Source organism: Eublepharis macularius, chromosome 5 (genome assembly GCF_028583425.1).
Source record: "Eublepharis macularius isolate TG4126 chromosome 5, MPM_Emac_v1.0, whole genome shotgun sequence".
Classification (NCBI taxonomy): Eukaryota; Metazoa; Chordata; class Lepidosauria; order Squamata; family Eublepharidae; genus Eublepharis; species Eublepharis macularius.
The window spans coordinates 157,397,682-157,418,981 of NC_072794.1; the positions used below are offsets into that span (position 1 = coordinate 157,397,682).

General features: G+C 43.2%; 1 non-coding gene across 1 annotated transcript; it reads left to right on the top strand.

The window, feature by feature from the left end:
• The first annotated feature begins 13,132 nt into the window (after positions 1–13,132).
• On the top strand, positions 13,133–13,204 carry TRNAC-GCA (transfer RNA cysteine (anticodon GCA)). Its single transcript has one exon. It is a non-coding gene; the product is annotated as a tRNA-Cys (tRNA).
• The last annotated feature ends 8,096 nt before the right edge of the window (positions 13,205–21,300 follow it).

Sequence of the window (21,300 nt, forward strand, 5' to 3'; positions counted from 1 at the left end):
TGCAAGGGTATGATTAATGCCAAAAAAGTTATTCTCCAGTTGGAAACAGAATGGATTTTCAGATTAAACACTATGGTACCTAATGGGTTAAACCAGGAAATGGACTTTCCCCCCTTTTTTGTAAATATTACTATGACTTGGCATTTTGGTTGGTGCATAGGTCTTTTAAAGGAAATTAGCTTCCTAATTACTTGGCATTTAGCATAGACTGAGTTTTAGATGTTGTTTAGAATAATGGCAAAAGAATTAGAGTAAAGCATTATAAAGAGCCTGAACAAGTGATCAGTAAGAAACAGAATGGATCTTTAGAGTAAACACTATGGTACCTAATGGGTTAAACTAGGAGATGGACTTTTCCTCTTTTTTGTAAATGTCATTATGTATTTGTAAATATCACTATGACTTGGCATTTTGGTTGGTGCATGGGTCTCTTTAAGAGAAACACAAGCTCCCCCAAAATGTGTTTAATTATATGGAAATGTTACAAGCGGAAGATGCTTGGAGGATCATAAATCTGAATACTGGAGACTATACTTTCTTTTCTGACAGACACCAAACACATTCAAGGATGTGCAGGATATAAAAAACTGAGTTATTTATATTGTTTATTATATTATATGTTTACTCTTTCTTTTCTTATTCTTTTGATGTAATTATAATTGTGCTATTGTTTTTATTTTATTTTCTCTGTTCTGCTTATATTTATAAAAATAAATTTTATATAAAAAAAGAATTTAAACACTGCCTTAAAATGCCTACGGCTATGGCCCACACTAAGTAACTTAGTCCTTAAGCCTGGCTGGCTCCACCCACTTTCAATGTAGCAACAGTCGGATTGCAAGGCCTCTGTTGGACATAATTGCAATGTAATTGCTTGACTCCAATTTACATTTGGAAAACAAAACAATGGCTGATGAACTGGAAATGCTCAGTCTATATTACATTCCCGAAAGAGGGGATGCCAAAGAGTGTGGCAACTATTGGACTATTGCATTAATTTCCCATGTAAACAAAGTGATGCTCAAAATTCTAAAGCAAAGACTCTTACTATATATGGAAAGAGAAATGCCAGATGTTCAGGCTGGATTCAGAAAAGGAAGACGCACCAAAGATCACCTTGCAAATTTACAATGGCTAATGGAACTTATCAGGGAATTTCAGAAGAAAATCAGTCCGTGTTTTATAGATTACAGCAAAGCTTTTGTCTGTGTGGATCATGAAAAGTTATGGAGAGTGTTAAAAGAAATGGGGGTGCCACAACATCTGTTTGTTTTGATGCAAAATCTGTACTCTGGACAAGAGGCTACTGTCAGGACAGAATATCGGGAAACAGAATGTTTTCCAATTGGCAAAAGTGTCAGACAAAGATGCATATTATCTCCCTACCTGTTCAACCTTTATGCAAAGTATATCATAAGGAAAGCTGGATTAGATCTAGAAGAAGGTGGAGTGAAAACTGGTAGACGGAACATTAACAATTTGAGATATGCAGATGACACCACATTACTGGCATAAAATAGTGAAGACATGAAATGACTACTGATGAAGGTTAAAACAGAAATCAACAAAGCAGGATTACAATAACATCAAGAACACAAAAGTAATGACTACTGAGGAATTATACAATTTTAACATTAAGAATGAGGAAATTGAAATTGTCCAAGATTTTCTATTCCTTGGCTCAATCATCAACCAAAAGGGAGACTGCAATGAAGAAATCAGAAGTTTGAGACTTGAAAGAGCAGCTGTGAGGTAGCTAGAGAAGATCCTTAAAGATAGAGATGTCTCTCTGGAAACCAAGGTCAAGATAATCCAAACTGTGGTATTCCCCATTTGCAGAGTTTTGCAGATACCACGGACAGCCAAAAAGACAGAAAATAGTGGGTAGTAGATCAAATCAAGCCTGAATTCTCCCTAGAAGCTAAAATGACAAAACTGAGGCTATCAAACTGAGGCTATACTTTGGTCACATCATGCAAAGACAAGATTCTCTGGAAAAGTCAATAATGCTAGGAAAAGTGGAAAGCAGTAGGAAAAGAGGAAGACCTAAAACAAGATGGCTTGGCTCAATAAAAGAAGCCACGTCCTCCAGTTTGCAAGATCTGAGCAAGTCTGTTAATGATAGGACATTTTGGAGGTCTTTCATTCATAGGGTTGCCACAGGTCGTAGGCGACTTGACAGCACATAACAACAACAAGAACAAGACTCCACTTCTAATGCTGTCCCTTTCCTCAGGTTTCAGACGGGGAGAAATAAGAGAATTAGAAAGATAGACAGTGAGGGCGTCTGTTTACTGTTTACTCTTTTACTGCCCTGAGCTATCCTTTGATGTGTAGATTGCAAATCTCAGGGCTTCCTCCTCAGGAATAGATCGCTAGATAGGAATCTATCTACCTATAGCCACTTTCCTATCAAAGTATGGTGTTCTTATAATAAAGAACTGTTACGTCTTTTCTGAAACTAAGGCAAGTATGAGTTTGTGATTTTCTTTCTCTTTCACACTCACACCAGCCAGCACACTCCAACCACCCATCATCAAGTTTTCTCTGCAATCGATGCCACTCTGTTAAGGACCAGTTTCTGTTCCTTTTAATAGGGAGTCTCTATTTTATTTTACTTTTCAGTTACGTTATCATTACATTGTATTTTGGAAATGGAACACTGGGAAAGGGCAGGCTCTATGTTTCCTTGTTGAAATAACTTTGTTTGTTTGTTTGGTTGCTGTTTTTCCCCCTTTTGGCTGGGTGTGAGAGAACAGTTAGTTTTTTTCTTGGTAGTGTGTGTGTATGGGGGGGGGCTGCTTCAGCTGCTCCTAAACTCCTCTTTCAATTTCTATTCCATTTTTAAACGGAGAGGTGGGATCTATTGCAGAAAAGGACAATTCCTAAAAGGGCAGCCTGAAACAATGAACAAGATGCATAAACAAGATTGGGGGGAGGGGGAATGCAGATCAGAGACCTTTTTAAAATGTCCTTTTGCCCTGTGTGCAGCCTGGAGAGAACATTAGCAAGGAATGTGCACTTAATTATGTGATTTTGTTAATAATGTGTTCTGAATGTTTGTGTTTTTAAGGTGGAGTTTTTAAGCAGTGTGCTAAGAAAGCAAGGTATATGAAATCCTAGGTAGTATAACTGAGTTTTCTTTAGGGTCATGATGACTAGCACTGTTCTGAATTACCTCAAAATGTGCTTGTACTCACTTATAGGATATGAGTTTGAAATGAGAAGAAGGCGCTTGCTACTACTCTGAACTCTGTACATTGCTCAGAAATCGAGTGCACAGCAACTGTTTTGTTTTCTGCCCTGGTTCAGACTTCAACCACACATTTACCCAATGAAGGCATCTGTGATGCCACAATTTAGTAAATTTCAGTACTAAGTCACCCTTATGAATAAGGCAGGATCAAGACTCCCGTAAAATTAACATCCATGGAAACTTTAAAAATGTTCCCCTATAGACTTTTCTGAGTTACCTTTCTTAGTGATGAATTTGTGACCATTAGTTTGTTCTATACACATGGTATGTATATTTGTAGATCTTAAAATGACTATCCTAAAAGTGAATTTCAAAAACAGGACACAGCAAGAGATTGCTGAGATAGCACTATAACTTCTAGCCAACTCCCACCTTTTCCTAGGTTTGGCCGAACTCAGGAGCATTTGGGGGGGGGGTCCCCATGGGTGCCCAGGTCCCCCTAAATTTGTGGGGAGCCCCTCCCTAAATCCCCCATGGCCCTGCCTCCATAGATGGTTGCATCGAAGCCCTTCCCTGTGATGTCATTGGCTCCTCCCTATGATGTCACTGGACCCAAGTTCTTTTAAGGACCTCATATAGCAATGCCTTTGGCCCAGCCCCAGCCCTCCCCCAGGAAACTGGAAAGTTTGTGCCCTTGGGAAGAGTTTCACTAGGCCTAGAGAGACTCAGCGAGGCTAAGCCCATGCAGACTCAGGCATAACAAACCAAAAGGGTTGCCAACCTCCACATGTGGCATGGAGATCTCCTAGAATTACAGCTGATCTCCAGATGGCAGAGATCAGTTCATCTGGAGAAAATGGCTGCTTTGCGGGTATGTGTGCGTGCGCGCGCGCACTATGGCATTGTACCCTGCTATGGTCCCTCCTTTCCCCAATCTCCACCCTCCCAAGCCTCCACCCCCAAATCTCCAGGAATTTCCCAACCTGGAGTTGACAACCCTAGAAGCCATTGGTCACGGCTCTCTTTGGGCTTTTCTGCATGCTTGCCTTACTCCTGATTTTCTTGGCAGTCTATCCATAAGCAGTGGAGCTGGTTTGGGCACGGTTCTTCTGTGGCCATTTCCACGCATGTTGAATAATGCACTTTCAATCCACTTGAAGTGGATTTTTTGTTCCACACATGAAAAATCTGTTTCAAATGTTCACTCAAGAGTATTGAAAGTGGATTATACAACGTGTGTGGAAGCAGCCTGTGTGTCTGCATTTTTACTGTTGTGGGGTTGGTTCATTTTCTTCTGTACATGCCTTAAATAACCAAGATTTTCAAGGGAAGGTACTGTCACCATTGATGGCATCACAGAACACCCCCTCCCTTTTTTGGTCCATGGTTATATTGATATAATGGCTGGATTTCAAAAAGATTGAAAATGAGCACACTCTTAGGAATAGAGAGGAAGAGTGTGGGCAAGGGGCTTCATTGACAACTGCAAGGCTACCGGGGGAGGATCGCTTTCCCTGGCAGAGGAGGATGCAGCAGGCTATTGGGGAGGATCCATGGGATCCCCCCCCCCCCATGCAATGCTGAGACAGCTCTTTCAAACAGCATTTACATCCATTTAACAACCACTTGCCCCTTTCAAACCATGCCACAATTTTCTGGCACCAAACGCTGCCCCCCAGCCTACCAGGACTTTTGCCATTTTCTAAAAAAATCAGCACTAGATACCATTGTAATGATAGGTTTAGCAGGTTCTCTGAATTCCCAGGTTTCATTCAAAAGAAGTTTCTAGCCCTTTCCTTCACGGAGATATAAGGGAAAAGGCATATCTCTGCAACGGAAGGCATACTAGTTTTTTTTTTTAAAGAAAGCTAGGAATCCAGAGAACCTGCTAAACCTATCATTACAACGGTATATTGATACTGATATAAGGGTTGAGTTTTTTAAAAGTTCAAAACCACTCATTTTTGGGGTGAAAGATCTGTGAGATCTTTGGACCCTGACCCATGTGCTCAAAGGGGCTTAATGTAGCTTTCCTAGACAAGGGTGTGAAAGGAAAAGGAGTGGTTTCATGATGACGACAGTTCAATCATCAAAAAGTGGGTTGGAAGTGTGTGGCAGTGGGTGGGACAAGAAATCTGAAAGAAGCATGACACACAAGAAAAAAGGTGACTCAGAATCAGCTTCTAGAAAAAAGATTGGGGGAAAGTGGTCTAAGGGAGAGGTGGGGGGCAAAAACATGAAGCACGAACTAAAGGCATGAAAATGCATGCAGAAATAAGGGGATAGACCAATATGGGATTAAAGCGAATGCGAAAAACCCATGCTGAAAAGCCCTTCCTCTGTTCTTGCAGGGCCCTAGATCCCAAGAGATACAAGACTTTTCTGGGGAGACCTCAATTGTTCCTTTAGGTAAAAACCTTAGATGTCTGGTGTCTCATGTAGTTTGGCTCTTACTTTCCGTGTGGTCTTATATTCAAGTGTACTCTGTCTCCCTAGCAGTGCAGGTGTATCCACGATGGGAGAGCAAGTGTGAGATCTTTCACTTGATGTCTTGTGCAGAGAGAGACTTTCAGAGGGGTGAACAAGATTAGTTTTGTTATTATGCCCACAGCACAGCTGGGGAGCTGGGACTGTGAGGAGCGGCTTACCCAAGGTCACCTGCTGAGCTCATGGCAGTCCTGGGATTCAAACCAGCAGAGTGCTTATTTGCAAACTAGTTGCTTAACCACTATACTACAGCAGCATACTTTCACTGGAGCCAAGGAAAACTGTCATTGGTAGTGCCAACAGTTGCTGAAGCATTGTGGTAACTAGTTTTGGGACTGTGCAAAGGGAAGAATACATGGCTCACTGTGCTCTTTCATGCAAGGGAACGGTAGGGAACGCGGGAATTCTTCCTGCAGCAGCCGCATCAGAATATTCTGGAATCATGTGCGAACACAGTTGTCTTCTTGCACACCAGCCAGACGCTGTGTTTGTGCTGATACTTCAGATATAAGGAGAATGTAAGAGGATATAAGATCTCTGCAAGCTCGCTGGAGTGGATTTATCGTAGATTGCATCAAACTTTAGCACCTCGGTTGTCAGTACAGTGATAATAGATGATATAAGGAAAAATCAAGTGTGTGCATGTTGCAAGTAAAAAAAACAACCCATCCCGGTGAAAGGAAAGGCAGCCCTGATGCTGATCTTTCATCAAATAGTGCCCATAGGTTTCTAGCCAGACATCCTCTTTCCAGCATATTTATAGATTTCTAACATGCTATACTAGCTGGAACTTGTTCTTTACTCCAATACAGCTGGTGACATAGGCACCACACATTTCCCCGCTACTTCTTGAATTGGAGTACAAATGGGGTGTGGCAGATTCACACAATGTCCCCTGAGAGTTTTTGGTTACAGAGGGTTCCCTCATTTTATGAGAACAGTGGTATGAGGGGAGGGTATTCTTAACCGCTCCACTACAGGCCCTTTTCCTGAAGAAAAAAAAAGTGCTCTAATTTGCTTTTCTCCCTATTGGGCAAATATACTCGGTCCATGCACCTTTTATCTTTTGAGGGGAAAGGCACTTTGGGAACGGCAGTTCTGAACAGGAAATTAAACCAAGGAGAAGGATGAAGGGCCTTATCCCACGGCTTCAGACAAATTGCAAACCACCTTTATGCTGCCAAGTCACGGCTGAGTTATGGCAACTCTTGCTGGGGTTTTGAAGGGAAAAGAGAAACAGAGGTGGCCACAAGGTTTGACCTCATTTATAGCACTTAAGCCTTCTCCAGCGAGGTGAAATACAAATGTAATAGAGATTCCATTCCTACAAATGAAAATATGGTCGGGCCAGTCACTAAATACCCAGTGCTGGGCTGCTACAGTGCAATAGTCTGCATCATTTTGGTTGGTGCTAGAAGCTCAACCGCTGAAGTTCCGTGACTGCTTTTGTCTTTGCTGGCTGAACTCTGATCTCATTGTTGGTGTCTTGTCTGCATGCCATTCATCCATGCCAGTCATGTATTCTCCACTCTCTGTATTGATCTGACTACTGTATTGATATGATATCCTGTGTGCTTTCATGTCCTGCTCATATAATGTAACGTACTGGCTGGATATTAGGAAAAACTTTTTTCACGGTCAGGGTAGTTCAAAGGTGGAATCAGCTGCCTAGGGAGGTGGTGAGCTCCCCCTCACTGGCAGTTTCCAAGAAGAGGCTGGGTGAATACTTGTCAGGAATGCTTTAGGCTCATCCTGCATTGGGCAGGGGGTTGGACTAGAAGGTCTGCATGGCCCCTGCCAACTCTGCGATTCTGGGATACATTATAATCATACCATCCTTGGCCTGCCTAAAAATAACAGTACTAATGCTGAGAGAAAATTGCCAGCCCATTATCTCTGAAAGTATGCTTGTTGACCTTGCAGCTGTGCCGTAACTCTTCGCAGGGGAAAGGGGGGGGGAGTTTGATTCCTTGTAATCTCCTGCCTTTCTCTGTCCAGACAAAGCTATTATGTCCTCATGGAACTTTTTAGGATTTTTGCGCTTAAATGCTTATCGCTCAAAGGGAGGGGGGAATAGTACTCCCTATATCAATAGAGCCTTAGCTTGTATCCCCATTCCGGCCAACTTACTCATATGTGGATGTACCCATGAACTTAATGGATCTGTAAATAAAACCTTTTCAACCAATGCACTGGAGTGCTTGCTGTGAGGGGTTTGGGGGTCTATCTGCCATGGACGGCCGTCCCTAGAACTGACAGTCGGCGTTTGAGGGAGGGCTCTTTGGAATTAGTTTGAGGATTTTATATTCATATGGTTTGTGAGAATTTCCCACAGCAACATTGCAATTTATAAATTTGAAAGTAAAGGCATTCTTTGGTGTGTCAGCAAGGGATCCCCCCACGTGTCCTGCAATCTGGCATTGCTCTTTGATCAACATAATTTATATCTAATTCTCTTTAAAAAGAAATATCCATCAAGGGGAAGAGATTTAAGCAGATATGCCAAGAAAGGGCTTGGAAAAGATGGAAATTTTAAAGAAGCCATTTGTAGCCGATAATGAAAAGCTTATGAGACATTCAGAAAAAGAAAATATTAAGTATTGTGATTTCTGCTCATAGTGAGTTCAGCTAGTCAGGATTTCAGCTCATAACATCTTTATTGAGCAGGAACAGACAGCCCAAGGAACAGGCCCAACAGAAGCCAAATATATACACATAAGCCACACACCCCATTACAGAACAGCCAATAGAACATACATAACTAGAATCCTTGACTTGCATTAACTATATACATAATAACATATTTACAAGATTGTGATTGGTCTTTATTCAAGAGGACCAGTTGGCTGCTGCCAACAAGAAACCAATAGGATTGGAGACTTTAGGAGCACAGCGTTTATTGAAGCTAACCCAATACATAACAGAAAATACATACTAACAGTAGAGTAACAAAGCGCAAACAGAAGCAATGGAATTTATTGCATATAATAAGTGCAGGGGAGAACTTCAAAGATGATTTGCATTGCCAATTTAACACACCTTTTCTGTTCACATTTTTTTAAAAAATCAGGTTTTACGTTCTTATCGATGGCTGATTCCGCATGCATTGGATAATGCACTTTCAATGCACTTTATCAATTGTTTGAGGTGGATTTTTTGTTCCACACACAAAAAAATCCGTTCCAAATGATCTATAAAGAGGATTGGAAGTGCATTATCCAATGTGTGCGGAATCACTCGATCAATCACAAAAGTGAAGAGTGGGAAAGTGTGATGGATTGCACTGGGAGTGTTGTAGAAACAGATGAAGGACTATAAAGGATTAATCCTTCACAGACACAGAGAATTTTGAGTGACAGGCTACTCCAAGGGAATCTGATTGGGTAGCATGAGCTACAAAGAAGAGGATCTGTTTTCTGTCTTAGCTGAGAGGAACAGAGTGTGAGGAGCTGGGAGATGGAGTCCTAACTGAGAGCAGCTTAACACCGACAGGAGAACTGGGGAAACATTGGCAAAGAAGTTTGAGAAGTAGATGTAGCCTCCCATTCGGGTCAAAGAAAAGGGGTAGACCTTCTAAGGAGAGGAGATTTTCCTTACCCAGTCAAACAGGGAGGTAGCTCTGGAGAGTGAAGAGATCTTTGGTTTGGTGTAGTTAAAAACTGAAGGAAAACACTGGTGTGTGAAGAGAGGGGGCTTGGGATACTAGAAAGCAGGTACCAGCATTGTTAAACCCAAAAGAGAATCCTAAAAGAAAGTGTACCAGAGTGTTTGAGGAAAACGTGGGAACAAAAGCCTCTAAACATAAGAATTTAAGTATTTGTGAAGAGCATAAGGACTAAAGTCTGTGTATGTGCTGATTTTACCTCAGAGATTTCTATGTTGAATTACCTCAGAAATTTTCAACTCCTGCTTTCACCTGACGTTTCCCCTCTAAAATAAATAAAATAGTTATTTTTGAATTTTAAAAACACCTCTGGTGCTGTTTCTGCTGTTTAAGGATAAAGCAGAGGGGGAAAGGAGGACAGAACATTGTGGGAACTTCCTGGAATTTATTGCATTTAATAAGTGCAGGGAAGAACTTCAAAGATGATTTGTGTTGCCAGTTACACGCACCTTTTCTGTTCACTTTGTATTTGCTTTGTTTTTTAAAATCAAGTTTTCAGTTCTCATCAATCATAAAGGTGAAGAGTAAGATTTAAATGTGCCCAAATGTGAGCTCTCAATTACTCAAATTGCCTTTATGTGCCTTTTCTCAGAATTTATGTATCGGGAAAAAAATCCAGACCAACTAGCTCCACTGATTTCTAGTTGGTACCGCTTAATATTGTGCATATTTACTTGAAAATAAGTCCCAGTAGCCCTGTGCATGCACCCAAGTGCTTACATCCTACATTTATAGGCTTACCATCTGCTTGCCCACAGTTTGCAGGCGCCTGCCTCTGCCCTCCATTGCAGTGGGAGAAAAATGGAGTGGAATGATATCACAGCATCTGTGACACTCTAGGAATTTCTTCAGTCTCTATTGTCATTACCATCGAGACAAGGGCAATTCCTAGGGCTGCAGGTCTACTTAACCTTCAGGCAAGAAGGGAGGGTTGACCTGGCAATTACCTTTTCATTTTCCTCAACAGGCGCGACGTCATGACTCTGGAAGTGATGTTGCACCCATTGGGAGCTTACCCGATGTGCACTGGCCCAGGAGGGTTTTTTTTTACTTTTTGGGAACTTTTCCACCTGCTGGCCAGGTGAGTGGTGGCGAGGGGCAGAGGCTGGGAGTGGGGGATCCCTCACCCCCACCAGGGGACCTGGCAACCCTAACAATACCTCAAGCATCATGGGTGTGTGTGTTGTCACTTCTGGGTGATCGCCCTGAGAAAACATCACAGCATCTGTGCTGCTTCTTCTCCCCAGGCCCCACCACCCAAACTTCCAGGGATTTCTAGATGCAGGCCTGGCAACTCTATTCATCTGCATATACATCAGTTGGTAAGAAAGAGCCAATGCGTTAACTTTTTTTTAAAAAAATCAGCAGGGACCAGTACTTTGATATGCATGTTTAAATTCCATGTTCGGGCATGCATATGTTAGATGTAATTTAAGAATCACTCAATGACCATACAAAGAGAAATTGTGAATACTATACATGGATGGTACATGAGTTCTTTGTAAGACTGGTAGTAATGAATGCTCTGGGGGAAAGGGAATCAGGGATGCATCCACTGGCCCTGCAGAGAAGGCAATTGCGTCCACTGGCCATGTTACATTTATATATCCGGACAGGTAGGATTCTTTCATCTCTTGGCGAAATGAATATGTGAACCTGCCTTACTTATACTCTCTCTCTCAATATTGTTCTATGCAAACTGGCAGCAGCTGTGAGGCAAAGGATCTTTCCTACCTAAAGAGATTCCAGGAATGGAACCTGTGATCTTTTTTGTGCAAACTGTTGCACCACCACTGGGTCATGTCCCCTACCATTGATTGTGTGTACAGGATGCTTGAGTGTACATGCTTTAGCTCTGCAGAAATGGGACTGTGGAATGTGTGGCATTTGGGAGCAGATTCAATAAGGCATGATCCTGATTTTCCCCCTTCCATGTATTCATTTCCAAAGCTTAAGTTATTTTTCAGAAGGCTTTAATTAAGAGAGCCAGTTTGGTGTAGTGGTTAAGAGCATGGGACTCTATTCTGGAGATCCGGATTTGATTCCTCACTCCTCCACTTGAAGCCAGCTGGGTGACTTCGGGTCAGTCACAGCTTCTAGGAGCTCTCTCAGCCCCACTCACCTCACAGGGTGTTTTGTTGTGGGGATAATAATGACATACTTTGTAAACCACTCTGAGTGGGTGTTAAGTCATCCTGAAGGGCGGTATATAAATTGAATGTTATGTTATTATTATTAATTCATGCTCTGCTTTTTGTACTTTTCAATATCCTGGAGAACTCGCGATCTTTACTGATATCCAGTTTTGCTGCTCTAACTGCATATAACAAGAGTGTATCATATAAGTGTGATGTGATCCTCTTGATGTGCATACTGAAGCTGTACATGCGTGGGAAATATGTGTGTTGCCCTATTCACATAAAATGACAACGAAGCATATCAGAAGGAGCAGGTGTAGCGAGCGCTGCCGTTATATGTAGCTAAAACTGACAGTGTGAAACAAGCTGTAATCGCAGACACAGTGCATTTCCACAAGAGTGTTTGAACTAGACATGGGCATGAATGGAAAAAAACCCCGAACAAGCTGTTTGCTGTTCGTTGCCATCCATGAAAAGCGAACAATGAACAGTAATGAGCATGACCCTGTTCATAAACTGCTGCCGACCAGCTGATAGTTTAAAGGGCCCTTTCCTGCCACGTGCAAGGGGCAGGGCCCTTTAAACACCCCACAAACTGACCTTCCCAATGTCCAATACCCACCAAATTTGCAGTGGACATAGACCTCACTGTCCTCCAAAGACCCCCCCAAGTTTCAGGGAGATTGCACCCTGGAAAAGGCATGATCCATGGGTCTCCCCCTTTGCTGTCATTTTCTCTTAACAGTGGCAAAAACGGGACTCTCTGCTGGAAGTACTTTGAAGGGTTAAAGCCAGAAGGAAAGCCAGAAGGAGTTCAAACAGAGTTCAGTCCCTGCCTCCAGTTGCCAAGGGAATTGATTGCAGGTGCCAGACTGTCTGGCTTGACCAACAGCTGCTGAAGTGAACTTCTTGTTCGCGAACAGACAAATGGGCTCGTGGTTTTTTTCCATTTGTAATGCTGTTCGTGTCCATGTCTAGTTTGAACTACTGGCTCAGCCAAGAAATATATGAGGGTGTGAAAGTTTCAGTCACGGTATTTTTTTTTATATTTTATTTTTTAGTTTAACAGAAGGGGGTACAGAAGAAAAAGGATAAAAAGGGAAGGAAAATTAAGACAAATATATATTCATGTGTCCTACAAAGATGACAAATATACAGAGTTGAAAAACCAAAAGCTTTACCAATATTAAAATAGAAATTAATATAATTCTTAATTAATTATTAAGTTTCACTGGTATATATTTTCCAGCTATACTACACAAGCATAATTTGAGCCTATTCCTGCTTATTATTTAATATTAATAATAATAATAATTTGATTAAGGATGACTATTTCATACATGTGAGCTTCAGTCTTCCAAACGGATGTTTGAATCGACTAGAGGATAGCCAACTTCAAAATCAAATTGTAAGCAACCTTGAAACAAAAATACACTCAAACATTTTGTGCACTATCTCCAGGCATGTGCAGAAATAAGTTAATTACAAAGTAGCAATTTAAAAGAATGGAAGGAAATATAATTAGAGTTCAGAAAGCAGGAGACAGAATAAACGTAGTAATTAGTAAACCTGTCAGGAAAGAAAAAACACCCAGCAGACCCAGAAACTGTAGGAACTAGGCTTGCTAGAAAAAAATATTTACAAGCAGGGGGTATAGCTCAGTGGTAGAGCATTTGACTGCAGATCAAGAGGTCCCTGGTTCAAATCCAGGTGCCCCCTCTTTTGAAAAAAAATTCATCTATTTATTTGAGATACTGTTCTGAAGCATAATTTCTGAAGTATTGTTCTGAAGCATAATTTTAAAAACTCAGCAGAACAGGGTTGCACAATCTGTAACTTCAGTAGGCTGAAGACCTTCAGTTGTGTTGTGGCTTTCCAGGTGCATGGACTTTCCATGTATTTTAGCAATCCCAGGGAAACAGCAAACATAGGAGGCATATTGAATAAGACTGAGCATTTGTTTATTCATTTAAATATTAGTCCCTGATTTCTGCTGCACTGGGGACCCAGTCAGCTTAGATAACAAAAAGCAGACACCACCAAAGTATAGTTTAATCAAAGGTATATAACCGCTTAACAGGCTTATAGCAAGTACTGAGTTATAAGGTCATTTCAGACTGGTTCTGCCGGCTCACCTACAGGCTGATAGATCAAAATGGGTAGCTGTGTTAGTCTGTCTGTAGCAGTAGAAAAGAGCAAGAGTCCAGTAGCACCTAAAAGACTAACAAAATTAGAGTATGAACTTTCATGAGTCACAGCTCACTTCTTCACTTCTTTATTTATTTATTTAATCACATTTCTAGACTGCCCTCCCTGTCAGACGGGCTCAGGGCGGTTTAACAACAGCTTAAAACAGTAAAAACTTTATAAAAACATTAAAACATCATATCAAAACAATTAAAATTGGCGGGTATAAAATATTAAAATACTGCATTGTCCTGCATGGGTGGTGGAAGGTCTTCAGTGGTATGGCCTGCGAGAGGATAGCCTAGCCCCCACCAAATGCCTGGTGGAACATCTCCGTCTTGCAGGCCCAGAGGAAAGATAACAAATCTTGCCGGGCCCTAGTTTCCTCAGACAGAGAGTTCCACCAGGTCAGAGCCAGAACTGAGAAGGCCCTGGCTGTGGTAGAGGCCAGGCGGACCTCCCTGGGGCCAGGGACCACCAGCAAATTCTTAGTGGCTGATTGAAGTGACCTCCGGGGAACATATGGGGAGAGGCGGTCCCGAAGGTATGCTGGGCCCAGTCTGCATAGGGCTTTATAGGTCAATACCAAAACCTTGAACCGGACCTGGTACTCAACCGGTAACCAGTGCAGCTGACGGAGGATAGGTGTTATATGAGCCATGACTGGTGCTCTAACAACCACCCATGCAGCTGCATTCTGAACCAGCTGCAGTTTCTGGATCAAGTTCAAGGGAAGCCCTGCGTAGAGTGAGTTGCAGTAGTCTAATCTGGCGGTGACCATTGCCTGGATCACTGTTGTAAGGTCATGGGTCGATAGGTAGGGGACAAGTTGTCAAGCCTGTCTTAGATAGAAGAAAGAGGATCGAACAACCACTGTGACCTGTGCCTCCATAGACAAGGAAGCATCCAGGACCACCCCCAGGCTCCTCACTCTTGACACCAGCGTAAGTGGCGCTCTGTCGAGAGCAGGGAGCTGGAATCCCGCACCCATGGACCCTAGACCCACATGCAGGACCTCCGTCTTCGAGGGATTCAATCTCAGCCGACTCTGCTTCAACCATCCAGTCACAGCTCCAAAGGCACGTTCCAGGACATCTGGGACAGAGCCAGGCCGGCCGTCCATCATCAGATCCAATTGGGTGTCATCTGCATATTGATGGCACCCAAGTCCGAAACTCCATACCAGCTGGGCGAGGGGGCGCATATATACATTAAATAGCAGGGGGGAGAGTATTGCCCCTTGAGGGACACCACACACCAACGGGTGGCGGGATGACAACTTCTCCCCTAGTGCCACCCTCTGTCCCTGACCGTGGAGAAAAGAGACAAACCACTGCAGAGCTGTCCCTCGAATCCTCACATCGGCAAGGCGGTGGACCAACAGGTCATGATCGACCGTGTCAAATGCTGCTGATAGATCTAACAATATCAGCAGCGCCGACCCGCCTTGATCCAGCTGTCTACGGAGATCGACCATCAGGGCGACCAGAAATGTCTCCGTCCCATGTCCCGGACGGAAGCCTGACTGGAAAGGATCTAGGGATGAGGAATCATTCAGGAAGACCTGCAGCTGCTCTACCACCGCCCGCTCAATCTCCTTACCCAGGAACGGGAGGTTCAGAACTGGGCGGTAACTGACCGGGTCGGTAGGGTCCAAAGATGGTTTTTTCAGGAGAGGCCTAACCACAGCTTCCTTCAACGCTTCCGGGAAGATCCCGGAGCTCAGAAACATGTTGACAATGGCCTCCAGGGCATCCCGTAGCCCATCTACGCTGGCCTTCACCAGCCATGAAGGGCACGGGTCCAAGGAGCATGTGGTAGGCCTAACTGCTTGCAGGATCCTGTCAATCTCATCCCCAGAGAGTGGACTGAAATGGTCTAATATCATCCCAGAAGGCGGCCAAGGGGCCTCCAGTTCGCACACTGTATCAACTGTGGCTGGGAGATCATGGCAGAGAGACAAGATTTTATCAGCAAAAAAGCTCCCGAAAGCCTCACAGTTAATATCCGATGGGTGGTGTCTGAAGAAGTGAGCGGTGACTCACAGAATACTAATTTTAAATTTCCTGCTTCGTATCATTCAACATAAAATACCTCTTAAGAATGTATCCAGGCTTTTGGGGAAGAGAGACATTGAAGAGCCATTTGACAGATCTCCTGTTTAAGTTGGCAAGGAAAGTGGGATGAAATGAGGGTGGCCTTTATTAGAATGGATCCAGAGGAATTAGCCATGTTAGTCTGTAGTCACAAAATAGAAAAGAGTCCAGTAGCATCCTGAAGACTAACCAACTTTATTGTAGCATAAGCTTTTGAGAACCACAGCTCTCTTTGTCAGATGACGAAGAGAACTGTGGTTCTTGAAAGCTTATGCTACAATAAAGTTGGTTAGTCTTAAAGGTGCTACTGGACTCTACTCTTTTCTTTATTCGATTGGGCACTGGAGCTCTATCAGAATTACAACTGATCTCCAGACTACAGCAATCAGTTCCTCTAAAAAAAGTGGCTGCCTTGGAAAGTAATCTCTATGGCATTATACCCTACTGAGATCCTTCCCCTCCCCAAATCCCACCACTCTCAAGTTCTAACCCTAAATCTCCAGCAATTTCCCCATCCAGAGCCTTTGTACACCACCCAACATGGCTCCTGTTCAGAATTACTTGCAAAATAGGATGATATATGTTTATTTACAAAAAAACCCTTGCTTTCCTGCTGTTTTACTTTATTATATATATTTGGCAGAGGTTAGTGCTGTGCATCTAGCAGAGTCCATCATTTTCTCACAAGCCTGAAGCCCACCCAGGTGCTGCCAGTATATTGTAAAACTCCTGGCCGCTCAATGCATCCTACGCCTATTTGTTTGACCAAGAAGGAACCTTTGATGCATAAATCTCTGAGCCCGATGGGAGTGCTAATGGCCACTGCCAACCAAACATAATACAGGAGATGGAGATTAATGGCTCAAAGCTTTCCCAGCCTTAAAGAAAATCCCTTCCTATTTTCCTTAAGGAGGACACAGTGACTAGAACACAAATGTAACCATTAGAGAGTCATAGATCTTAGAGGTACTGCAAGGTCATACGAAAGAAAGAAAGAAAGAAAGAAAGAAAGAAAGAAAGAAAGAAAGAAAGAAAGAAAGAAAGAAAGAAAGAAAGAAAGAAAGAAAGAAAGAAAGACATCCAGCCAGTCTGAGTCCCTTGTAACATGTTCAGAGAGTGACCTGCACTAGGTTCTTTGTAACCAGGCATTCTGTATATGTGTCTTATTTCTCCCTTGCGAGAAGGAGTTCAGAAGGATGTACTTGGCTTTCTCCCACTGCCAATTTTGTCTTCCCTGCAATGCTGTGAGATAGGTTAGGTGGAAGAAATTAGGATGCGAGAAAGTAACTGGTTTGAACACAAGTCTTTGCAGTCTCAGAGCTAAGCTACAAGAGACAAATTACACAAGGAGGAGCTGGAAAGCTGAGTTTGAAAAGAGATTGGAAGGCTTTGTTAATTTCCTCTCTCTACAGAGCCAGGGAGATGGCTGCTCAAAAGGTTTGTTAATTTCCTCTTTGCCTCTTCCAAGGGGAGGTGAACCTGACAGAGCCTTTGGGAGGCAAAGAGGAAATTAACAAACCCTCTGAGCAGAGATCTCCCTGGTTCTGTAGAGAGGGGAAATTGACAAAGCCTTCAGATCTCTTTTAAAACTCATCTTCCTGGCTAACATTGTGACTCCCTTCATGTGCTCCTCCTCGTGTAATTCATCTCTTGTAGCTTGGCTCTTCGTTTAACATTTTCAATACTACATCACATTAGCTCTCTATGTAAAATTCAGTTGAAGTTTTTCCCAGATCTTGGTTAGTTTGAAAAGCTCCCGAGGGCTAGAAATGCAATATTTCTAAAAAGAATAATGGGAATTATTTGCTATCGACGGAATACATAGATCTTGCCCTGGAAGATCCCATAATTGTGTTGCGAGATACCTCTCTCTCTCTCTCTCTCTCTCTCTCTCTTTGCCTGCCTGCCTGTCAGCCAGCCAGCCAGCCAGCCAGCCATAGGGTCGCCATTGGTCAGAGATGACTTGACAGCGTACACACACACATCAATCATGGCTTCTGAGATGAATGGAAAATTGAAGAAGCATGGGACAGAAAAGAGAGAGACAAATTTGATGCCTAAGCCTGAATTGACTTTGTCAGGAGTGTATTCCCTGAAAGACCTTGATGAGACTTTTTCTGCTTGGAGTCCCCCTAACGCCTATGGGGAAAGCTAGACGGGGAAAGAGAGAAAGAAAAGCATGCATTGCTTGTCTTGCTGGTGTGGTTCATTTTGGGGGCAAGTGGCGTTGTTCCTGGAGCAAAACCAGCCACCAGGGCAAGGTTCCTGTGATCTCAGGAATGGAGGAGGGTGAGACAGGGCTGCCAGCTTTGGATTGGGAAGGTCCTGGAGATTTTGGGGTGGAGCAGGGTTTGGGGAGGGGAGTTACCTCAGAATGATATCATGTCATAGAGTCCACCCACCAAAGCAGCCATTTTCTCCAGGGGAAGTAATCTCCGTAGCCTGAAGTAGGAGTGCGTATAACAGAAGAAAACAAGCCAAAATTAAACACAGAAGTCACTGCCTTGGCTTGATAAAGCAGCTTCCAGAAAACTGAACCAAATCCAGGAAACTTAATTGAAACTAGTCTCTCCTGCCAAAAAGTTTGTGTGTTTTGTTTCAGTTCATACCTTCTAGCAGTAGGGAGACCCTGGGCTCACTTCTTTTCCTGGACAGCACCAATCAGATCCCAAGGGGAAAGAGACCTCATGTTATTAATTAACTCTGTTGGCTGGAAGTGGGGATGAGACCAAGGCACACAGCATGAGTGCATCTCCCCACACCCCATCCCATAGCTAACCAAGAAATGGGTCTCCCTGCCTGCCAATCTGGTCCTCACAAGTTGAGACCCCTCCTCTCCCCTCCCTTCCTCTCCTAGCAGCTTTGGAAACATGCACATGTGTGTGTGTGTGTGTGTGTGTGTAAGGGGAGGGTGATCAGCTAATCCTTCTGCCTGCCTGCACTTGGGTGATGGAGACAACTGGAAGTAAGAACTCCCTGTTCTGCAGCAGATTGCGGAGCATCAAAAGGAGGGTTTTGGATTTGCCCCTCATTGTGGGAGCAAAGCAGAAGGAAACATGAAACCAACAGGCTACAGCAGAATGTAAAGGAAAATAAGTTATTGGGACTCTAGAAAAAGGAAAAAGTGAACATGAAGTGGGATTGTTTCTCGCACTTGTTGCAGTGCTCTCCTACTTGGGAACACCGCCTTGCTCCACCTGTAGATGCTCACCTTCTACAGATCTGTTTGTTGTTGTTGTTTTGTGTTATTGTTCTTGAGGAAAAACTCAGTGGATCAATTGTTTAGACTAGGAGGGGGACTAATGGTTGATGCTGTTGTTGATTAAGTGTGAAAACGACTGCCTTGTTTACCCCCCCTGAAAAGAACAGCATCTGTTTGCGCATGTGCACTTGCAATGGACCGAAACGGAAAAATCAAATGGATCAGTTCCAAATGGGGACCTGCTGAACCAAAACAAACTAGTAATGAAACGAGATGATTCTGGAACCCCTGGAACTGAAACGGAAACGGAAATTTTCTAGATGCACACCCCTAGCCTGGAGATCAGTTGTAATTCTGGGAGCTCTCAAGCCACCACTTGGAGGTTGCCAACCTTCAGCTGTGAACCTCTTCTAGATGTATGATTGAATTATTGGAGATGGTTGTGTTGTGAGGGAGACTCTAGAACCTCCAGATATTTTTTGGATATTGTTTTTGTGAGTAGGCCAATCAGGCCTCCTGCAAAGGCAAGAGGTTTCCTGCCAGCAAGCCCAACTGGAGAAAATTAAATTAAATTTTAAAAAATCATTGTCTACTTCACCACATCACTTCTAGGTAAAATCTGGAAGTGACATGGGGTAGCTCTAGGAATTTGACCCTTTTATCTCTTCCAGGTTTTATCTGGAAGTGACATAGCGAATCAGCAATGTTGCCGATGTCACATGAGGCCCTTTCCCCTGCCTCCAGCCCTACTGCCAATTGTGGCCCTTTGGAACATCCAGGCAGTTGGGCCAGTTCCACCTGAGAGTGCCCAGGGCAATGGGTGCCAGCCACGGGGGCCCTGCTCTGACATCAAAGTGAGTATCCAGGTCTTCTTGGATAAGTCTGGTGCAAAATCTAAAACACTAAAAACTTCACATCAAAGAGCCCACCTAAAGTTAATAGGAACCAAAAGCCCTTTAAAAAGAACATTTATTAAAAATTATGTTCCTAAAACAAGTGACGGACGGAACAAGACAGAACTCATGGTGATGATGGGAGCGCCATAGTTTGGTGCCACTACTGCAAAAACCCGGCCACAACTCATGGAATAACAGTGTATGACCTCTCCAGTGATTTCTAAGTAACAGAGATAGGCTTGTGCTAGAACAGATGGTCCTTTTCCTGTTGCGCTCTGCAAATCTTTAGGGATTTAAACTTAAAACCAGCACTTTGAGAGCCTATGTGTTCTTATGGAAGGCTTCATGCTTATTTATCTTCAAGGTTTCCACCCCAGAACTTCCAGTCAACTCAACTTCTCACATCCCGATCAATCCTCTAGCAGCTTATCTCATACAACAACAGGAATGGCTGCCAAAGTCACAAGCATTGCATATCAAAAGGCTATTATTTCCCCCAAGGATTGCCGTGGTGTGGTGAGCTGCTGTGCAATTCAGACACATGTCTGGAGATCAGTTACACCTCTGGGTAGCTGCACTTGGCCTTTATACAAGTAATATCAAGACTTTTGACATTAGTGATGGATTACATCAATTAATTGTGGTAAATTTGAACATGTTTATGAAGTGTTACAGAGTAGACAACTCCACCCCGTCTCCACTTCTTGGTTGGCCTGAAAAATCATGTTTTATGGTTTTGAATGCGCCTTTGTGGATTAGAGAGGCTGTTTTTTCCTTACTGCTTTTTAAAAAAAGAATTGAGAGCCTGTTTGGTGTAGTGGTTAAGAGCGGCAGGACTCTAATCTGGAGAACCAGGTTTGATTCCCTTCTCCTCTGCTTGAAGCCAGCTGAGTGACCTTGGGCAAGTCACAGCATCTCGGAGCTCTCTCAGCCCCACCCACCTCACAGAGTGATTGTTGTGGGGATAATAATAACCTGTTTTGCAAACTGCTCTGAGTGGGTGTTGTCCTGAAGGGTAGTATATAAATCAAATGTTGTTGTTGTTGTTATTGCTTTATCTTGTATCCCCTTGTACACATATAAATTCATAGGTTTTTTTCAAAAAAGTTTCTCACTCTTGTTCCGAGCATTTCAGCCTCTGGACTGTCTGCTGGCCAAAAGGAGCAGGAAATTTTCAGTGGTCAAACTTTGTCTAGGGGAGAGCTATTCTTATAAAACTCTGCCCCCCATGCTGAGAAGCCTGTGCCACATTCTCTGTAGTCTTGTAAGAAGATTGATAAAACTTAAAAAAAAACCAATATATTTATGTGTGAGCAAGGGGAGGACCCTGTGAAAATTGCGGGGGTGGGATTCCACAAAGCTACAGTGGGCTTGCTGTCTCCTGCCACCCCACTGTGGCTATTCTTCCTTGCTTGTGCTTTTTTCTTAACCCCT